Here is an 18,770-nt window from a genome sequence, read left to right on the forward strand (position 1 = left end):
TCAAAGAGTGCATACATATATTGTTGCATCTAAAAGATTTAAGACAACTGAAGTCCAATAGAATGTCTGTCTACCATAACACTTTTCAATTCTAACGATAGTCTGACACATTTCGGGGAGGACTATTTTCTAATGTTGTCATAACTTGTGGCCCAACCCAATTGTACAATAATAGTGTTTGATGAAAATATGTAAATCACATGTGTTTATTATTTACAATAAAAAAACAATTAAATTAAGCTTAATTTTCAAAATCTGTCTATTGTGTCCATATTTGGGCTCTGTGACCTAGTTTTTGACCCCAAACTCATATTTCAGCTAGAAATCAATGAAACAACCTTTCTGATAAATTTCCAGAATATTTGGGCTGAAAATGTCACCTCTAGGGTGTTAACAAGGTTTTTCCATATTTGGGCTGTGACCTAGGCTTTTCCATATTTGGGCTCTGTGACCAATATTTGAACTTGAGCTATAAATCATCGAAACAAACTTATCTTTCTTACAAATATCCAGAATATTTGGGCTGAAAATGTTACTTCTAAAAAGTTAAAAAGGTTTTTTCCATATTTGGGCTCAGTGAGCTAGGTTTTGACCCCAGATGACCCATATTCAAACTTGACTTGAAAACTTATCAAAGCAATCTTACTGACAAATTTCCAGGATATTTGGGCTGAAAATGTTACCTCTAGAGTATTAACAAGGTTTTTTCATATTTGGGCTCTGTGATTTAGGTTTTTTCCATATTTTGGCTCTGTGACCTTGTTTTTAATCCCAGATGACTGATATTCCAATATGAGCTAGAAATCAAGGAAAACCCCTTTCTGACAAATTTCCAGGATATTCGGGCCGACGATGTTACCTCTAGAGTGTAAACGAGGGTTTTCCATGTTTGGGCTCTGTGTCCTAGTTTTTACCCCAGATGACCCATATTCAAACTTAAACAAAAAATCAACAAAACAACCCTTCTGACAAATTTCCAGGATATTTGTGCTGAAAATGTTACCTGTTGTGTTAACAAGGTTATTCCATATTTGGGCTCAGTGACCTAGTTTTTGACTCCAGATGACCCATATTTGGACTTGGGCTAGAAATCAATGAAACAACATTTCTGACAAATTGGCAGGATATTTGAGCTGAATATGTTAGAGCGTAAACAAGGTTTTTCCATATTTGGGCTCTGTGAGCTAGTTTTGGGCCCCCAGATGACCCATATGCGAACTTGAGCTAGAAATAATTAAAACAACCCTTCTGACAAATTTCAGGATATTTGGGCTGAAAATGTAACCTCTAGAGTGTTAACAAGGATTTCCATATTTTGCTCAGTGACCTAGTTTTTGACCCAAGATTACCCAAAATCAAACTTGACCTAGAAATCAATGAAACAACCTTTCTGACAAATTTGCAGGATATTTGGACTGAAAAAGTAGCCTCTAGAGTGTTCTATTTTTGGGTCATTAGAGCTAGTTTTTTTATCCAAGATGACCCATATTCGAACTCGTCCGAGTAATTTCTGGGACAAACATCCTGACCAAGTTTCGTGACAATTGAGCCAAAAATGTGACCTCTAGAATGTTAACAAACTATGTGTGTGAGTGGACGACAGAAAACGGACATTCATCATCCTACGGCTAGGGTGAGCTAAAAAACTGTAAAAACAGCTACATTTTTAACGCCTCCCGAAGCAACAGTAAGATGCGATCTCAGTTTGTTTTACTGCAGTTTTAAAAGTGAATGTAATTAAATTAATCCAAGGATCATGATTTCTATAATGTTTGGGCGAGTTCATGAGGAAATGTCACTCATACAATTGCTCTTTGTAACAACTGTCAGAGATTTAACAGACAATGACAATGATTGTAACGCTTATAGGGGCTAGACACCTGCAGACGCTCTTAAAATGATGTATAAAGTATTTTCTTAAACAAAACCTTAAGGCTTAAGACTTGTCAATGCTACATGTAGCTAGAAAAAGGCTGATAATACATCACTAGCAGTTTAATTAAATAATGAATGCAAAAATTAAGTTGCTGTCTCATCTGTGTTTTCCTGTTTAAAATAGCACAATGGTTTTCCAATTTTAAGTGCATCTCTTTATGAGTAAATATGAATATACTGACACTAATTTTAAACCTTCTGGGAGTTTTGTGGTAGACAAAAACTATGAAAGAAGCATGTGTTGTAAGTGATGTGATTAATCAGTAAGTAAGGTTCAATGCCTTGTACACAACCATGTCAAATTTATGTATTTTTTTGACATTTTTTTTTCTTTCTTGCAATTGTATCATTTGGTGTCTTGCTCCTTTAAGCATCTTTTTGGTGACATTAGTTGTGCCATATGATACCAAAAAAAAACAACAGTGTGACTCAACATTGATATCTATATTAAAACAGTCTATGGCCAAAAGACAATGAATACAATATTGAAAACAGTTGGGAAGCTTCTGCCTGGCCAAAGTCATGAGGGTCTGCATGCATATATATTTTGCCATATTATTCAGGGGCCTGATCCAGAATCTGAGTTTAATTTAGGGCACAACTTAGGGGGTGAAACCTTTTTAACCTACACCCCTTTCTTAGAACCAAAATTCATTTGGTTGAATGTGTAAGGGGAAGATTTGGCGGAACTTTCCAAGGAAAACTGACAATTCCTAGTCCGAAATGGAGCATTTTAGGCACAAGTTATTTCTTTTTTCTCCTTTAATGAAATCAAAGTTAGTTTGGAACATACTTTTTTTTTTTTGGGGGGGGGGGGAGATCTTGACGGGAGCATACACCATGGAAACCCTACTAAATTGTTATATGTCTACACTTAAAAAAGACTCGAGCTTGCCCCTGCCTGTCCAGAATTACAGGCCATCATTCTATTCAGAATTAAACGTAAAAAATATTCTTCATTTCCACTTACCAGACCAGACCAATCCTATTTTTCTGCCCGACACGACATTTTGTGCTGGATTGATTGATATGTGTGGTTTTAATTGTAATTTCTAAAATTAATTCATTTGAGTCAGCAAGTTTAAATTTGATCATTTATATCAGTTAAAACCTTCTACAATATTGATATACCGGTACTATGATATCCGTCGGTTTGGTACAAAATCCTGGTTCTCCAAAAAAGAGTTATGCCTACCTCATTTTCCTTTGCAGATGTAATTGAAAACAAAGTTATTAGTGGAAACCAAGATAATCTCAATCTTATGCATCAAACCTGCTAAAGCAAACAAGTACGCGTATATCCATATACAGAGGTGTAGCCGGGCTTTACCGAATGTTACGCACGAAAGGGAGAGGGTGTGGGATGGGGAATATCCCTGTAGCCGGTTTGGGGTGTTGGAGGTCTACCCAGGGGATAAAAATGGAAAATGGAACTAACATGTTGAGCTCTGAGGCGTATTTGGAAGGATTTATAGGTTCGAGGCCGCCGACTTTGTAATTACCAAGTGATTGATTTTGGCTCAGAAATCTTACTAGCACAGAGAAGCAACGTTTACTTTGGCTGATCTTGCTTTTATTCTGATATCTATTTTTACCTCAGCCCTCGACCTTGATACCATTTTGGGCCAGATTTATTTTTTTCATTTTTGAAATGATGTTACGCACATCTGTAAGTGCGTAACGCTGGCTACGCCCCTGATATATAATACTCATCCTCTGGTTCTAATCTGCCCATGTAGATAAACCGTGAATCACGAGGGTTCAAACACATGGTACTATGCACGTGCTAAGGCCCGGAGTGAGTAAGGGGTCAATGCACATCTCTGCGAAAACTTAATTCAACTACTGCATTGTCCATATTAAATTAAACAAACTTTCAAGTCCATACTTTATACGATATCTATGCTTGATGAAGATTTTAGTCCAGTAAAAAGTTTACTGTTCTAATGACGTCACATAATCATGGGCATGCCCGAATTGAAGAAAACAAAACGCATGGAGATATTTCAACTTGAGTTCCAACAAGTTACATAAACAATCTTTTTGTTAATCATTAAATTTGAAAACGACCACTCAAGTCAAGTCAATATTTGTTTATTGTTGTATTTCATATAATATTTGAAAACATAAGCTATGTATAGCATTTCCAGTACCCCTCGGCAATGCCCCAGCAACACGAAATCACCATAAAGATTTAAATAGAGTTTATATCACACTAAACAGAATGGTGATGTGTTTACTGCTTAATTAATAGATATAATAGTCCATGATTCAAATTCAAACGGAGTTCATGTTAATTACAGCATGTTATCGGGTGGGGTTTGGGCTGAAATTTTGGCGCCAAATTTGGCGGTTCGGCTCCCGCGGGCCCATGGGGCCAGTTTCTCTATCATGGCCAGGTTTTATGCACTGGCTAACAACAGCCAGCAGCGATGGTGGTGGTGGTGGTGGTGGTGGTGGTTGGACATCTCTGTCGCGGTCCATAGTGGAATCAAATACGTAATCTATATGAGGTATGAACAAGTGAACAAGTGTGAGACGAATCTAGCGAATACTCCATAAACTGCGCTATATATAGTCGCCTTGGAAGTGGGCGGTGTTACGGCCACCTAATCCGATTTGATAGGCGATCAGAAAAATGTGTGTTTCCGATTACTTGTATATAGGTGAAAGAACATTGTAGGTTTGGGTGAAGTGGCGGATCCGTGATCTAGTGGTGACACACTTGACAATCAATCCAGGAGTCGCAGGCTCGATGCCCCGTCGCATCACTAAAACTACTAATCGTCTTCCGGGAGGGACGTTAAACGGGGGTCCCATGTGACAGTGCTACACACTGGTGTACATTAAAGAACCAGGATAGCTCTAACCAGTGTTACATTCTGTCTGTGAAGTATGTTTCAAAACTAAAATGTCTATCAATCTTATCGGAGCACTCGCCGAATGGGCAAGGCTCGAGTGCGAGTATAAATATAAGCTTACACACACACAACAAAATGTTTGGGTGTGCCCTCAGTTAAGGTGTTTGTCGCTTTCAACGGTTGACTTACCGGATGGGTCTGGGGCACATCTATGTAGCCGTGAGGGAAGTTTGTCAGTTTCCGCTTTTGAACGGTAATGTTCTAGGATACCCGCTGTCTAATGTCCCCCTGTGCGCTGCTGCATAAAGCAAGTTAAGACCCCCCCCCCCCCGAAAAAACAACAACAACAAAAAACAAACAAACAAAAACAACAACAAACACTGTGACTTTTACCTAAAAGTCTTTTTTTCTTTTCTTTTTTCCGACAAACCCGCACTCGTATTTAACAAAGTATATTTATGTATATTGGTTAACCGGACACAAACAATTTGTATCATTGTCCCTCGAAATGTACATGGTTAGAGTAAGTAATTATATTATTATTTTCACGCATTATAAACGGCGATCGTGTTATAAAAGATACGGTGAACGAACAGGTGTGTGTACGCCATTGCCGAAAGGCAGTTATTTTAAAGAATGGAAGTTAAGGTGTAAATGTATGCATCAGCATATATCGTGTTGTAATCATTAACTGTCATCTGATCTACTCTAAATTATTAATCAATAGTAAACTAATCAAAGCGCTAAACGCACTGAGAAATTCACTACGTTATGATGATGATGATGATGATGATGATGATGATGATGATCATGATGATGATCATGATGATGATCATGGTGGTGGTGGTGATGATGATGATGATGATGATGATGATGATGATGATGGTTGTGGTGGTGGTGGTATAGATGATGATGATGATGATGATGATGATGATGATGATGATGATGATGATGATTGATGATGAGCTTTTCGGATAAAAATCGAAGAACACGACCATACATACTGGTTATACAGCTTCTGTCAATAGGAAATTGCTTTTATGCAGTGTTTACTTATTCTGTTGTCTTAAATTATTTATTAGATTTATTGAAAATTTAAATGCATACCCCTTATAAAGCATAATACTTTTACTGGGCTGGTCAAAGTACAATTTGAACATCCGAATTGCATTCATACTCCGATAATGACATCAATCCCGCAATAAATTTCTTAAAGGAAGCAAATTTATATGCCAAATATGAGTTAAATAAAAAAAATGTTAAAAATAACGGAGATATTACTTGGTTCCTGTTCTCCCAAAATGGATTTTACATCAATTTCCGTATAGATCTACATGTGTATACGTTTTTAAAGTTTTATATCTTTGTCAATGTTTGATAAATTTTATTAAATTTTGACATATATAGACCTCTTGAAGCACTAGTCACGTGACCTATTTGAACAACACCATCATTACAACACGTTGGTAAGACATGATTAAACGTCATTTTTGAATAACAGCATATCAATTTGACATAACAGAAATGGATGCCAGACATTATAAAAAAACAATTTCGATCAAATAACACGTCGTAGACATAAGATACCATTTATACCAAAGCATCCGGGGCTCCTCTCCTGAATTTGTCCAAGTTTACTTTTTAGTTCAATATAGGATTAAAAGTATCAAAATACGTCCAAAGTCAACCACTTCAAACTAAAAATGTCTTGAGGTGTACTCCCAAACACCCATGCCAACATTTTGAACGAAATGAATTTCGATTCTGAAGGAGAAATGGAAGCAAAAAGGTTACGTTCTTAAGTCTCTAACGTCGAATCCTGGTGCCATCCCTTGAGTATTACTATCTGAAGTTAGATATATGCTATGTGATATAATATGCTATTTTTTCTCAAAATATGTTTCTTATATGTGTAACAAATCTGCAATGCATTGGCACCACAACGGTGCCTTGTTACTCAAACTTATGCATTGGCATTACATCGGTGCCTTTTTAGTCAAACGTATCCATTGGCACCACAACGGTGCCTTGTTACTCAAACTTATGCATTGGCATTACATCGGTGCCTTTTTAGTCAAACTCACGCATTGGCACCACAACGGTGCCTTGTTACTCGAACGTATGCATTGGCACCACAACGGTGCCTTGTTACTCCAACTCAAGCATTGGCACCACAAAGGTGCCTTGTTACTCCAACTCATGCATTGGCACCACAACGGTGCATTTTTACTCAAACTATGCATTGGCACCACAACGGTGCCTTGTTACTCAAACGTATGCATTGGCACCACAACGGTGCCTTGTTACTCAAACGTATGCATTGGCACCACAACGGTGCCTTGTTACTCAAACGTATGCATTGGCACCACAACGGTGCCTTGTTACTCAAACGTTAGCATTGGCATCACAACGGTGCCTTGTTACTCAAACGTATGCATTGGCACCACAACGGTGCCTTGTTACTCAAACGTATGCATTGGCACCACAACGGTGCCTTGTTACTCAAACGTTTCCATTGGCATCACAACGGTGCCTTGTTACTCAAACGTGTGCATTGGCACCGCAACGGTACATTGTTACTCAAACTCATGCATTGGCACCGCAACGGTGCCTTGTTACTCAAACTCATGCATTGGCACCAAAACGGTGCATTTTACTCAAACTATGCATTGGCACCACAACGATGCCTTGTTACTCAAACGGATGCATTGGCACCACAACGGTGCATTGTTACTCAAACGTTTCCATTGGCACCACAACGGTGCCTTGTGACTCAAACGTATGCATTGGCATCACAACGGTGCTTTGTTACTCAAACGTATGCATTGTCACCACAACGGTGCCTTGTACGTATGCATTGGAACCACAATGGTGCCTTGTTACTCAAACGTATGCATTGGCACCACAACGGTGCCTTGTTACTCAAACGTTTCCATTGGCACCACAACGGTGCCTTGTTACTCAAACGTATGCATTGGCATCACAACGGTGCCTTGTTACTCAAACGTATGTATTGACACCACAACGGTGCCTTGTACGTATGCATTGGAACCACAATGGTGCCTTGTTACTCAAACGTATGCATTGGCACCACAACGGTGCCTTGTTACTCAAACGTTTCCATTGGCATCACAACGGTGCCTTGTTACTCAAACGTATGCATTGGCATCACAACGGTGCCTTTTACGTATGCATTGGCACCACAATGGTGCCTTGTTACTCAATCGTATGTATTGGCATCACAACAGTGCCTTGTTACTCAAACGTATGCATTGGCACCACAACGGTGCCTTCAACATATGCATTGGCACCACAACCGTGCCTTGTTACTCAAACTTATCCATTGGCACCACAACGGTGCCTTGTTATTCAAACGTATGCATTGGCATCACAACGGTGCCTTCAACGTATGCATTGACACCACAACCGTGCCTTGTTACTCAAACTTCTCCATTGGCACCACAACGGTGGCTTGTTATTCAAACGTATGCATTGGCACCACAACGGTGCCTTGTTATTCAAACGTATGCATTGGCACTTCAACGGTGCCTTGTTACTCAAACGTATGCATTGGCACCACAACGGTGCCTTGTTACTTAAACGTATCCTTGGCGCCACAACGGTGCCTTGTACGTACGCATTGGCACCACAACGGTGCCTTGTAACTCGAACGTATGCATTGGCACCACAACGGTGCCTTGTACCTCAAATGTATGCATTGGCACCACAACGGTTCCTTGTTACTCAAACGTATGCATTGGCACCACAACGGTATCTTGTACGTATACATTGGTATCACAACGGTGCCTTGTTACTCAAACCTATGCATTGGCACCACAACGGCGCCTTGCTACTCAAACGTATGCATTGGCACCACAACGGTGCCTTGTACGTATGCTTTGGCACCACAACGGTGCCTTGTTACTTAAACTTATGCATTGGCACCATATCGGTGCCTTGTTACTCAAACGTATCCATTGGCACCACAACGGTGCCTTGTTACTCAAACGTTTGCATTGGCATCACAACGGTGCCTTGTTACTCAAACGTATGCATTGGCATCACAACGGTGCCTTGTTACTCAAACGTATGCATTGGCACCACAACGGTGCCTTGTTACTCAAACGTATGCATTGGCACCACAACGGTGCCTTGTTACTCAAACGTATGCATTGGCACCACAACGGTGCCTTGTTACTCAAACGTATGCATTGGCACCACAACGGTGCCTTGTTACTCAAACGTATGCATTGGCACCACAACGGTGCCTTGTTACTCAAACGTATGCATGTTAATGCTATCAGCGGGATACGAAGCGAACTGAAGGAACTAAACGAACAGCTCAATAAAGTGGTCCTAAAATATGACCAAACACTGAAAGAAATTATAAAGAAATCGTGCATCAAGAGATTGAATAACTAAGTAAAGCGTATTAAGAAAGAAATGACCAATTGGAGTCACATCATTTGATGCCGAAGCAGAAAATGACAAATTCTAACAGCAAATTACAGAGCAATGGAAAGCAATGAAAAGGATCTAGATGACAGAAATCAAGAAGTAAGAGATCTCGAAGAGACTGTAGTAATTCAAGGAGGATAAATAAGTGAAATGGAACAATACTCAAGACGAAATAACTGGCATAAATGGAACATCCCCACAAAACTATGAAACACCGACAGGTTAAAGCACATTAAATGACAAAATGAAGAGCCAAATATCTCCGAGAGCATCATCGACATATGTCATCGACTAGGAAAACCGCTTGGAAAATCAAAACCCTATATAGTGAAATTTGTTTCGCGGATGAAACGAAATGAACTACTGAAACGTATAAAAGAACTGAACGGTACCCAGATATATATATGTATATCAATGAAGACCTAACAAAAAATTAACAAGATTGTTTTCGATATCATTAAAAAGGGTCTACGGGAGCCAGACAAATCATTAGAACGAGCTTGTGTATTGGAAGGAAAAATTTTCAACAAAGGGGACGACCAGAAGATTCGCCAGAATACACCAAAAGACTATAGATACTGGACAATAATACAGCAGTGGCACACGATTGTGCGACGATCAATGATAGAGTAACGCTTTCTTCGGAGAGCAGTTGAAATTTTAAGTAAAACCGAATTAATGAAAGGAAGAACTTTGGTGATTGACATAGTCTTTAATGATTTTGAAATAACATTAGTGAACGTTAATGACCCAAATAAAGATTACAGAGATTTTCTTTTATAAACTAGGTGACTTTATTTAAAAAAAAATGGTGATAAAACATTAATTATTATTAGTGGAGGTTTCAATACAGTCAAAAAAGCATTGATAAGAACAATGGGAGTACAGGTAAACACAAACGCAACAGAGAAATGCTTACTAATATTATGACGGCTGCAACCCTTACCGACACTGGCGCCTGAAACACCCCGATAAATTGCAATATACATGGCATTCAAATAGCAATCCCAACATTCATCGCAGACTTGACTTTTTTCAATCTCCAAAAATCTAATTAACACTTCAGCTCAAATAAAAGCAAGCTTTAAGACAGATCATTCACTGTTATTATAACCTTAAACGCGATAAAAAATAAACAAGGTCCTGGTTACTTCAAAATTAACAATTCAATTTTAAGCGATGAAAAATATCAGAATAACATTCGAGGATGTATTGAAGAAACTGTTCAATACAACAAAGTATGCAACCCAGATATACTCTGGGAATAAATCAAAGATTATTTTAGAAACCATTAAATATACAACTCACCTAAAAAAAGGCAAAAATAAAGAATAATCTTAACTACAAAACGAAATAGAACAGTTATAAAACAACCTAGACACTAAAGATAAATATGAAAAAGATGAAATAACAGAAAAAATTATTAATAAAAAACAAAACTTAGACGAAATCGCAATGTCTAAAATCAACGGAAACATACTAAGAGCAGAAGCAATTTATGTAGAAAGTTACGAAAGAAAACAAAATATTTTGCAAAAATTGAAAAGAAACGAGCAAAAAAAGTATATAAATAAACTTTCAGTTAAAAGTGAAAACATGATTGGAACAGAGAATATTTTAACTGAAGAAGTTAACTTTTTCTGATAATAAATAAATATAAATATAGAAGGCATGAGAACATTTTTGGAAAATTAACAGAAGATGAAAAATGTGTAACTGAAGGATTGTGAGCAGGCTGCTCTAAAAGACATGACCAAAACAACAAACAATAAAAGTCCTGGATCCGACGGACTTACGGCAAATATTATAAAATGTTTTGGATAAACATACTCGTACATCTATATTTAGTAAATTCACTCAACTATTCTTTTATTAGTGGTCAATTAACAAAGCTACAAAAACAAGGAATAACAACACATATCCCAAACCAAAAGAAAATCTAGAGGAATTTACAAATTGGAGCCCAATTACCTTATTAAACGTAGATTATAAAATTGCAATAAAAGCTATAAACAACCGAATTAAAAAAAACTAGTACCTTGCATAATAAACAATGCTCCGCCAAAGGAAGGTATATTGGAAAAGGTTAGACAGATATTCGATGTTATAGAATATTTTGGAGAAAATAATAAACCTGGCCTCTTATTCTTTGCAGACTTTGCCAAGGCCTTAAACAGCAACAATTATAAATACATATTTGAATGCCTTAAATCACTAATTTCGGGCCCGATATTATTAATGTTGAGACACCTTTACAGACCTGGTTTCAGAATAATGCCCGAAGACTATATGTTGAGACACCTTAACAGAACTGGTTTCAGAATAATGCCAGAATACTATATGTTGAGACACCTTTACAGACCTGGTTTCAGAATAATGCCCGAAGACTATATGTTGAGACACCTTAACAGACCTGGTTTCAGAATAATGCCAGAATACTATATGTTGAGACACCTTAACAGACCTGGTTTCAGAATAATGCCAGAATACTATATGTTGAGACACCTTAACAGACCTGGTTTCAGAATAATGCCAGAATACTATATGTTGAGACACCTTTACAGACCTGGTTTCAGAATAATGCCAGAATACTATATGTTGAGACACCTTTACAGACCTGGTTTCAGAATAATGCCAGAATACTATATGTTGAGACACCTTTACAGACCTGGTTTCAGAATAATGCCCGAAGACTATATGTTGAGACACCTTTACAGACCTGGTTTCAGAATAATGCCAGAATACTATATGTTGAGACACCTTAACGGACCTGGTTTCAGAATAATGCCAGAATACTATATGTTGAGACACCTTAACGGACCTGGTTTCAGAATAATGCCAGAATACTATATGTTGAGACACCTTAACGGACCTGGTTTCAGAATAATGCCAGAATACTATATGTTGAGACACCTTTACAGACCTGGTTTCAGAATAATGCCAGAATACTATATGTTGAGACACCTTAACAGACCTGGTTTCAGAATAATGCCAGAATACTATATGTTGAGACACCTTTACAGACCTGGTTTCAGAATAATGCCCGAAGACTATATGTTGAGACACCTTAACAGACCTGGTTTCAGAATAATGCCAGAATACTATATGTTGAGACACCTTTACAGACCTGGTTTCAGAATAATGCCAGAATACTATATGTTGAGACACCTTTACAGACCTGGTTTCAGAATAATGCCAGAATACTATATGTTGAGACACCTTTACAGACCTGGTTTCAGAATAATGCCAGAATACTATATGTTGAGACACCTTTACAGACCTGGTTTCAGAATAATGCCAGAATACTATATGTTGAGACACCTTTACAGACCTAGTTTCAGAATAATGCCAGAAGACTATATGTTGAGACACCTTTACAGACCTGGTTTCAGAATAATGCCAGAAGACTATATGTTGAGACACCTTAACAGACCTGGTTTCAGAATAATGCCAGAATACTATATGTTGAGACACCTTAACAGACCTGGTTTCAGAATAATGCCAGAATACTATATGTTGAGACACCTTTACAGACCTGGTTTCAGAATAATGCCAGAATACTATATGTTGAGACACCTTTACAGACCTGGTTTCAGAATAATGCCAGAAGACTATATGTTGAGACACCTTTACAGACCTGGTTTCAGAATAATGCCCGAAGACTATATGTTGAGACACCTTTACAGACCTGGTTTCAGAATAATGCCAGAATACTATATGTTGAGACACCTTTACAGACCTGGTTTCAGAATAATGCCAGAATACTATATGTTGAGACACCTTTACAGACCTGGTTTCAGAATAATGCCAGAATACTATATGTTGAGACACCTTAACAGACCTGGTTTCAGAATAATGCCCGATGACTATATGTTGAGACACCTTAACAGACCTGGTTTCAGAATAATGCCAGAATACTATATGTTGAGACACCTTAACAGACCTGGTTTCAGAATAATGCCAGAATACTATATGTTGAGACACCTTTACAGACCTGGTTTCAGAATAATGCCAGAATACTATATGTTGAGACACCTTTACAGACCTGGTTTCAGAATAATGCCCGAAGACTATATGTTGAGACACCTTTACAGACCTGGTTTCAGAATAATACCCGATGACTATATGTTGAGACACCTTAACAGACCTGGTTTCAGAATAATACCCGATGACTATATGTTGAGACACCTTAACAGACCTGGCTACAGAATAATGCCAGAATACTATATGTTGGAACAATTTTAATAGACCTAATTTCAGAACAATGCCGGAAGACTATATGTTCAGATGCCTTAACAGACCTGATTTCAGAATAATGCCAGAATACTATATGTTGGGACACCTTTACAGACCTGATTTCAGAATAATGCCCGAAGACTTCATGCTGAGACACCTTAACATACATAGTTACAGAATAATGCACGAAAACTATTTACTCAGACGCTTTAACAGACCTGATCACAGAAAAATGTCCGAATACTATATGTTGAGACACCTTAAGAGACCTAGTTACAGAATAATGCACGAAAACTATATGTTGAGACACCTTAACCGACCTGGTTTCACAATAATGTCCGTAAACTATATGTTCAGACACCTTAACCGACCTGGTTTCACAATAATGTCCGTAAACTATATGTTCAGACACCTTAACCGACCTGGTCTCACGATAATGTCCGTAAACTATATGTTCAGACATCTTTACCGGTCTGGTTTCAAAATAATGTCCGAAAACTATATGTTGAGACACCTTAACAGACCTGGTTTCAGAATTATGCCCGAAGACTATAGATTATTTTTTTTGATAAACCTTACATGCCAGGCTTATGTATAATGCCCGGACACTCTGTTGGGGCACCTTTAATAATAACTCAGAGTGTTCCTTTCGTTACTTAAACTTGTATTCATTTTATCATTGACAGTAACCTGCTAATGCACCAGTCAAAAAGTAACCACGCCTCCCAGGTCCGGGGTTATACCGGGGATAGCCGGTGAAATGGGCCGTGTTTTTAACTTCCTGGTGGCCCCGCAGTGCCAGGTGAATGCGTTGGTTTTGTCTTTGCGCCATAAATAGCAGACAATGAGCCTGACCTAGAGTCCCTTGGGCGCGGGGGCATTTGGCGATAATTTTACCAAATTTTTGTCTCTGCATAACGGGGATTTTACCCGGGCTTGGTTGGACCAAAAGTCAAAGTCCCCGCTATTCCTCGGACCTGGTGGGTGGGCGAGGTTACAATTGACTGACCAGTGCATATAAATAAACTATTGTTAAACAGAATCACTCTGTTCTTATTAAAGCACAGATGATATGTACTTTTGTTGTTATGACGATTTAAAGAAGCACAGGAGTCGATCAATTTATCGATGAAAGTGTCAAAAAGTGGCATATTTTTTTAGATAAAGAAATGAAACAACACATGTTTTTTTTATGTCTTTATATAATTTGTAGTTATATATCTTACACAAAATAACATATTATTGAACTGGTGACAAAATTCTTGTAAAATTATGATTGAAGTTTTAAATGGCAATCAAAATGTTACCATGACAACCACAATACTAAATATTATTGTCATTATCCAGAAACTTAGTTATTGAACAAAGGGAAAAAATACAACTGAATTTGTTTTGTTTTTTATTGAGTTTCAAACATGGTCACAAAACCATATTTTTAAAGCCTAGTATGACGGCTCATCTTTCCTCGTAAAATGACGTCATTTTTTTGACTGGGACCTGCTGTTATTCGGGTTCAACTGACTGCCATGGTTATCGAGGTCCGGCTTTGTGCCTGTCCCTGTGTACCCGGACTGATGACCCCTGCACAAATAACGATTGTATTAATAGATGATAATATTAATGAATATTATACCTCACATGAATTTGTCCCTTCTTTGTATATATAAACTCGATCGGTCGGTATATCACTGTATTTTTATGAAAATCTAGTTAAATGACGTCAGCGGTCCATATTATATTTTTGGCCGGTCCGAACCTCGCCAAAAATGTAATATTGACCGCTGACGTCATACAATTGGTAAGAGCAGCTTGCTATTTTCACAACGGCTAACGCCTCGGTCCATATACACCTTCGGTGGCTAACTAGCCGGTCCTTATAATGTCATATGACCCTCAGTGGTGTGTAATATTTCTTAAATGATGAATGATGTCATGTAACAACACCATGCGTGACGTCATATTACATTTGTGTTGATTTCAAAATTATGTCGCCTGCCTTTATAAACACACGAGTTATATTAAAACGATGTACGCTGGTACGCTTGTTATTTGACCAAAAAATGAACATAAATATCAACAACTAGTCAAACAGATTGGTATCAATAGTCAATCAATAAAGGTCAGCTATGTAATATATGCTATTTGTATAAAGAAAGACCCACTTGTACTCGGGATTGTTCGGGTTACACTGGCTGCCATGGTTACTCAGGTCCGCCTTGTCCCCCGTGCCGCCGTATTTACCACCTCCACTCTGTTGGCTAGACATCTCGCTACATGAACACGTTTAAATATAGGTAAGATTATTCCGCCATGATAGTCTAAGTTTTTATACAATCCTGAAAAAGGTGTATACTCGCACACAAAAAACGATACCATGTTCAATTAAGAAGATTTTCATAAAAAAAACCTATCCGATTACATTTTTCTATATCACTGAGTAGGATATGTCGTCTAGCCAGGGGCAAAACAGGATTCGACGTAAGTGTGGGCATAACTTAGGGGCATAACCTTTTGACTTGCGGTCCTCTCTCAGAATCGGAATTTGTTTGGTTTTAAGTGTTGGCCGGGGGGGGGGGGTTCTCAGAAATTTTTAATCTGAAATGGTGCATTTTGCGCGCATTTTTAACTCAACTATGTTCTCTTAAACTAAAATTAAAAGTTTTAGGGATGGTGGTGGGCGGGTACGCCCCCATGGACCCACTAGTGCTAGCTGGTCTAAAAATTGGAACCTAATTACGCTTTGCTCGTCCTTCGTCGAAATTTCATACACACTGTTTACATATGAGACTTCATCAAAAGTAACTCAAGATTAAGTACAACTTGACGATGATGTCAGATTTAAAGTAAAGATGTTGACACCACTTTTTAGACACGTGTACGCGTTATTATGTTAATAGCCTTGATGTGTCACTCTTTGTAGGACTGTCTCATGGCAAATTCGACTGGGAAATGATACGAGATTATGTTTTGTTTTCGCGGTGTGAAACTTGTTTGCATACGACTTGTTTTGGCCTGCAGACGAATCACTACCGGTGCCCGCTATTTTGAACGGCCATATTTTTGATAACGTATCATTACTCCTAAAAAAATCAACTTAATTTTAAGCAATAAAAGGGTCTACGGAACGCTTGAATTTTCTTGTATTATTCTGTTTAAGGTGAGAATATAGTATACTAGTATTGTAATGGTATTTTTTTTTTCATTTTAATTGTTGAAAGTTACTTAAAATCTAGCAGTTTTGACATTTTCATCATGAATGAATTCGTCAAATGTGATTTTGTTAATATCTGAACAGATAATCGATTCGCAAATCTCTGTCAAAACCTTATCACTTTGATCATAGTGTCCGATCTCGGAAATTGTTATATTTATAGAAAAGTTAACACTAAACTCAAATATGGATTGAAAAACAGATTTTGTTTTCAGTATTAAGATTGATTACTGGAAGCTAAAACATGCATTTAAAATAATAAATAATGCAGTTTATTAAACGCCGAAATTGTTGTTTTTTAACTAGGAATAATTTATTAAATAGTGATATATAAGTCAAGTTCTGTTATATGGCAAAATCAATATATTAATAAGTAAATTAATGAAAAATAATTACCTTTTGTATGCTTGAAAATTGTTGTTCGCTTCCACACGTCAACTAGCGAATGAATGGTCTTGCTGCGCAGTATCGGAATTTTATTGCGCTTTATTTTTTTATTTTTTGAAAATGTGTCCGTATCGGTCAAGGTCGAAGATATAAAATTGCGTAATTTTCCTTCGTCTACTTCTGATTGATTTTCAGAAAATAGATACGGTTATGGAAACATGCTGGTCATAAATATCGTATGACTTTGGCAATGTAAACAAAATAGACTGAAGTTTTGGTTAAAGCTGCACTCTCACATATATTTTGCGTAAATACCTGCAAACAAATAATAAAAGATTGTTGACAAAAGATCGGATCGCAGATTTTCATATTTCCGTTCGAAAATTATTGTTTTATGGCTTAAATCGTTACTAACGGTGTAAGAAAAATGCATAAAACATTATTTTCTGAACTTATATATAAAAATCTGCGATCTATTTTTTGGCAGCAGTCTTTTATAACTGGTTTCTATGGATTTTCGCAAAAAAATGGCTCGTTCCAAGACAAAAAATAAAAAAAGTTGTCAAAACGTTCAAACTGTGAGAGTGCAACTTTAACAGATAATTGGCGTACTAAAAAAGTTCATATTTTTATTTATTATTACGAACAAGACTACCAATATAAAGGGGAAGATGGCTTGGTATGTATATTGTAATGATAGCAAATGCTAAGTATGCACTTCGGGAATGAAATTCACATCTTTTTATTGCCCACACTTTCATAATACAACCATGGAAAGTCAAACTACAGGGACACAGTCCTGTTAATGAGAGGAACATATCTTTATATCTTTTGATTTAATTCAAATCATATAATTTAAGTTTTAACTTTTAAAATGTAATGTGTGTGAATGATGCTGTAAACCGCAAAACACCGAGCGAAGTCAACATTAACATTACATGTCAAAGGCCTCAAGGCTTGAACCCTTCGGTTTCTTGGATTTTTGAAAATAATTTATCTTTGAAATTGAAAAAAAATGGGATCAATATATAATATAACTTGTGTTTGAAGTCGTCGAATTAAACTGTGTAACATGATTTTGATAAAAAAATACAAGGCCGCGCATCACCTGACCATATCACAAATGGACTCTACTATCAATACTGTCGTTTGATGATTCATTTTTATCTTATATAAGGAGTTTGTGATGCAAGCTGTTGACATCAAACTGATATCTAACAAATGCAAAGAATTTGATTTTTTTTTCAATGATTTATTTGCCTTAACCCTGCTCTGTCAACATTAATTAATGGTACATTTGGGGAATAGGGCCGCTTTGGTTAGTGCAGAACTCTTGGGGTTGTGAAAGGAGAAAGGATGAATGGATGGATCTTTTCAGTGAATGAGGTCTATCAGTTATCTTTAAAAGAACACATTGAACATGCCAAAATGTATAGAATGCATTTAAATGAGAAATCTCCCTTCCCATTGAAAAAAATAAACCTCTTTATTTAGACACCAATGCATCGTAATGTTTGGAAAGAAAAACATTAATGCATCCAAACGTTAACTTAGAGAACATTAATGAACAGGTTAGACTACTGAGGTTGTTCTGATAAATGGGTGGCAATAATGTTATCGCAAACGCCTTGAAAATCCTACAAATAAAGGCGTTATTTGACTGATGTACATTGTTAAAGGGA

General features: G+C 37.3%; 1 long non-coding RNA gene across 1 annotated transcript; it reads right to left on the bottom strand.

Moving 5' to 3' along the window:
• Positions 1–14,681: 14,681 nt before the first annotated feature.
• Positions 14,682–17,229, bottom strand: LOC128241775 (uncharacterized). Its single transcript, XR_008262472.1, has 3 exons — positions 17,098–17,229; positions 15,653–15,760; positions 14,682–15,071 (listed from the first exon to the last, which is right to left on the bottom strand). It is a non-coding gene; the product is annotated as an uncharacterized LOC128241775 (long non-coding RNA).
• Positions 17,230–18,770: the final 1,541 nt, after the last annotated feature.

The sequence above is a fragment of the Mya arenaria genome, chromosome 2 (genome assembly GCF_026914265.1).
Source record: "Mya arenaria isolate MELC-2E11 chromosome 2, ASM2691426v1".
NCBI lineage: Eukaryota > Metazoa > Mollusca > Bivalvia > Myida > Myidae > Mya > Mya arenaria.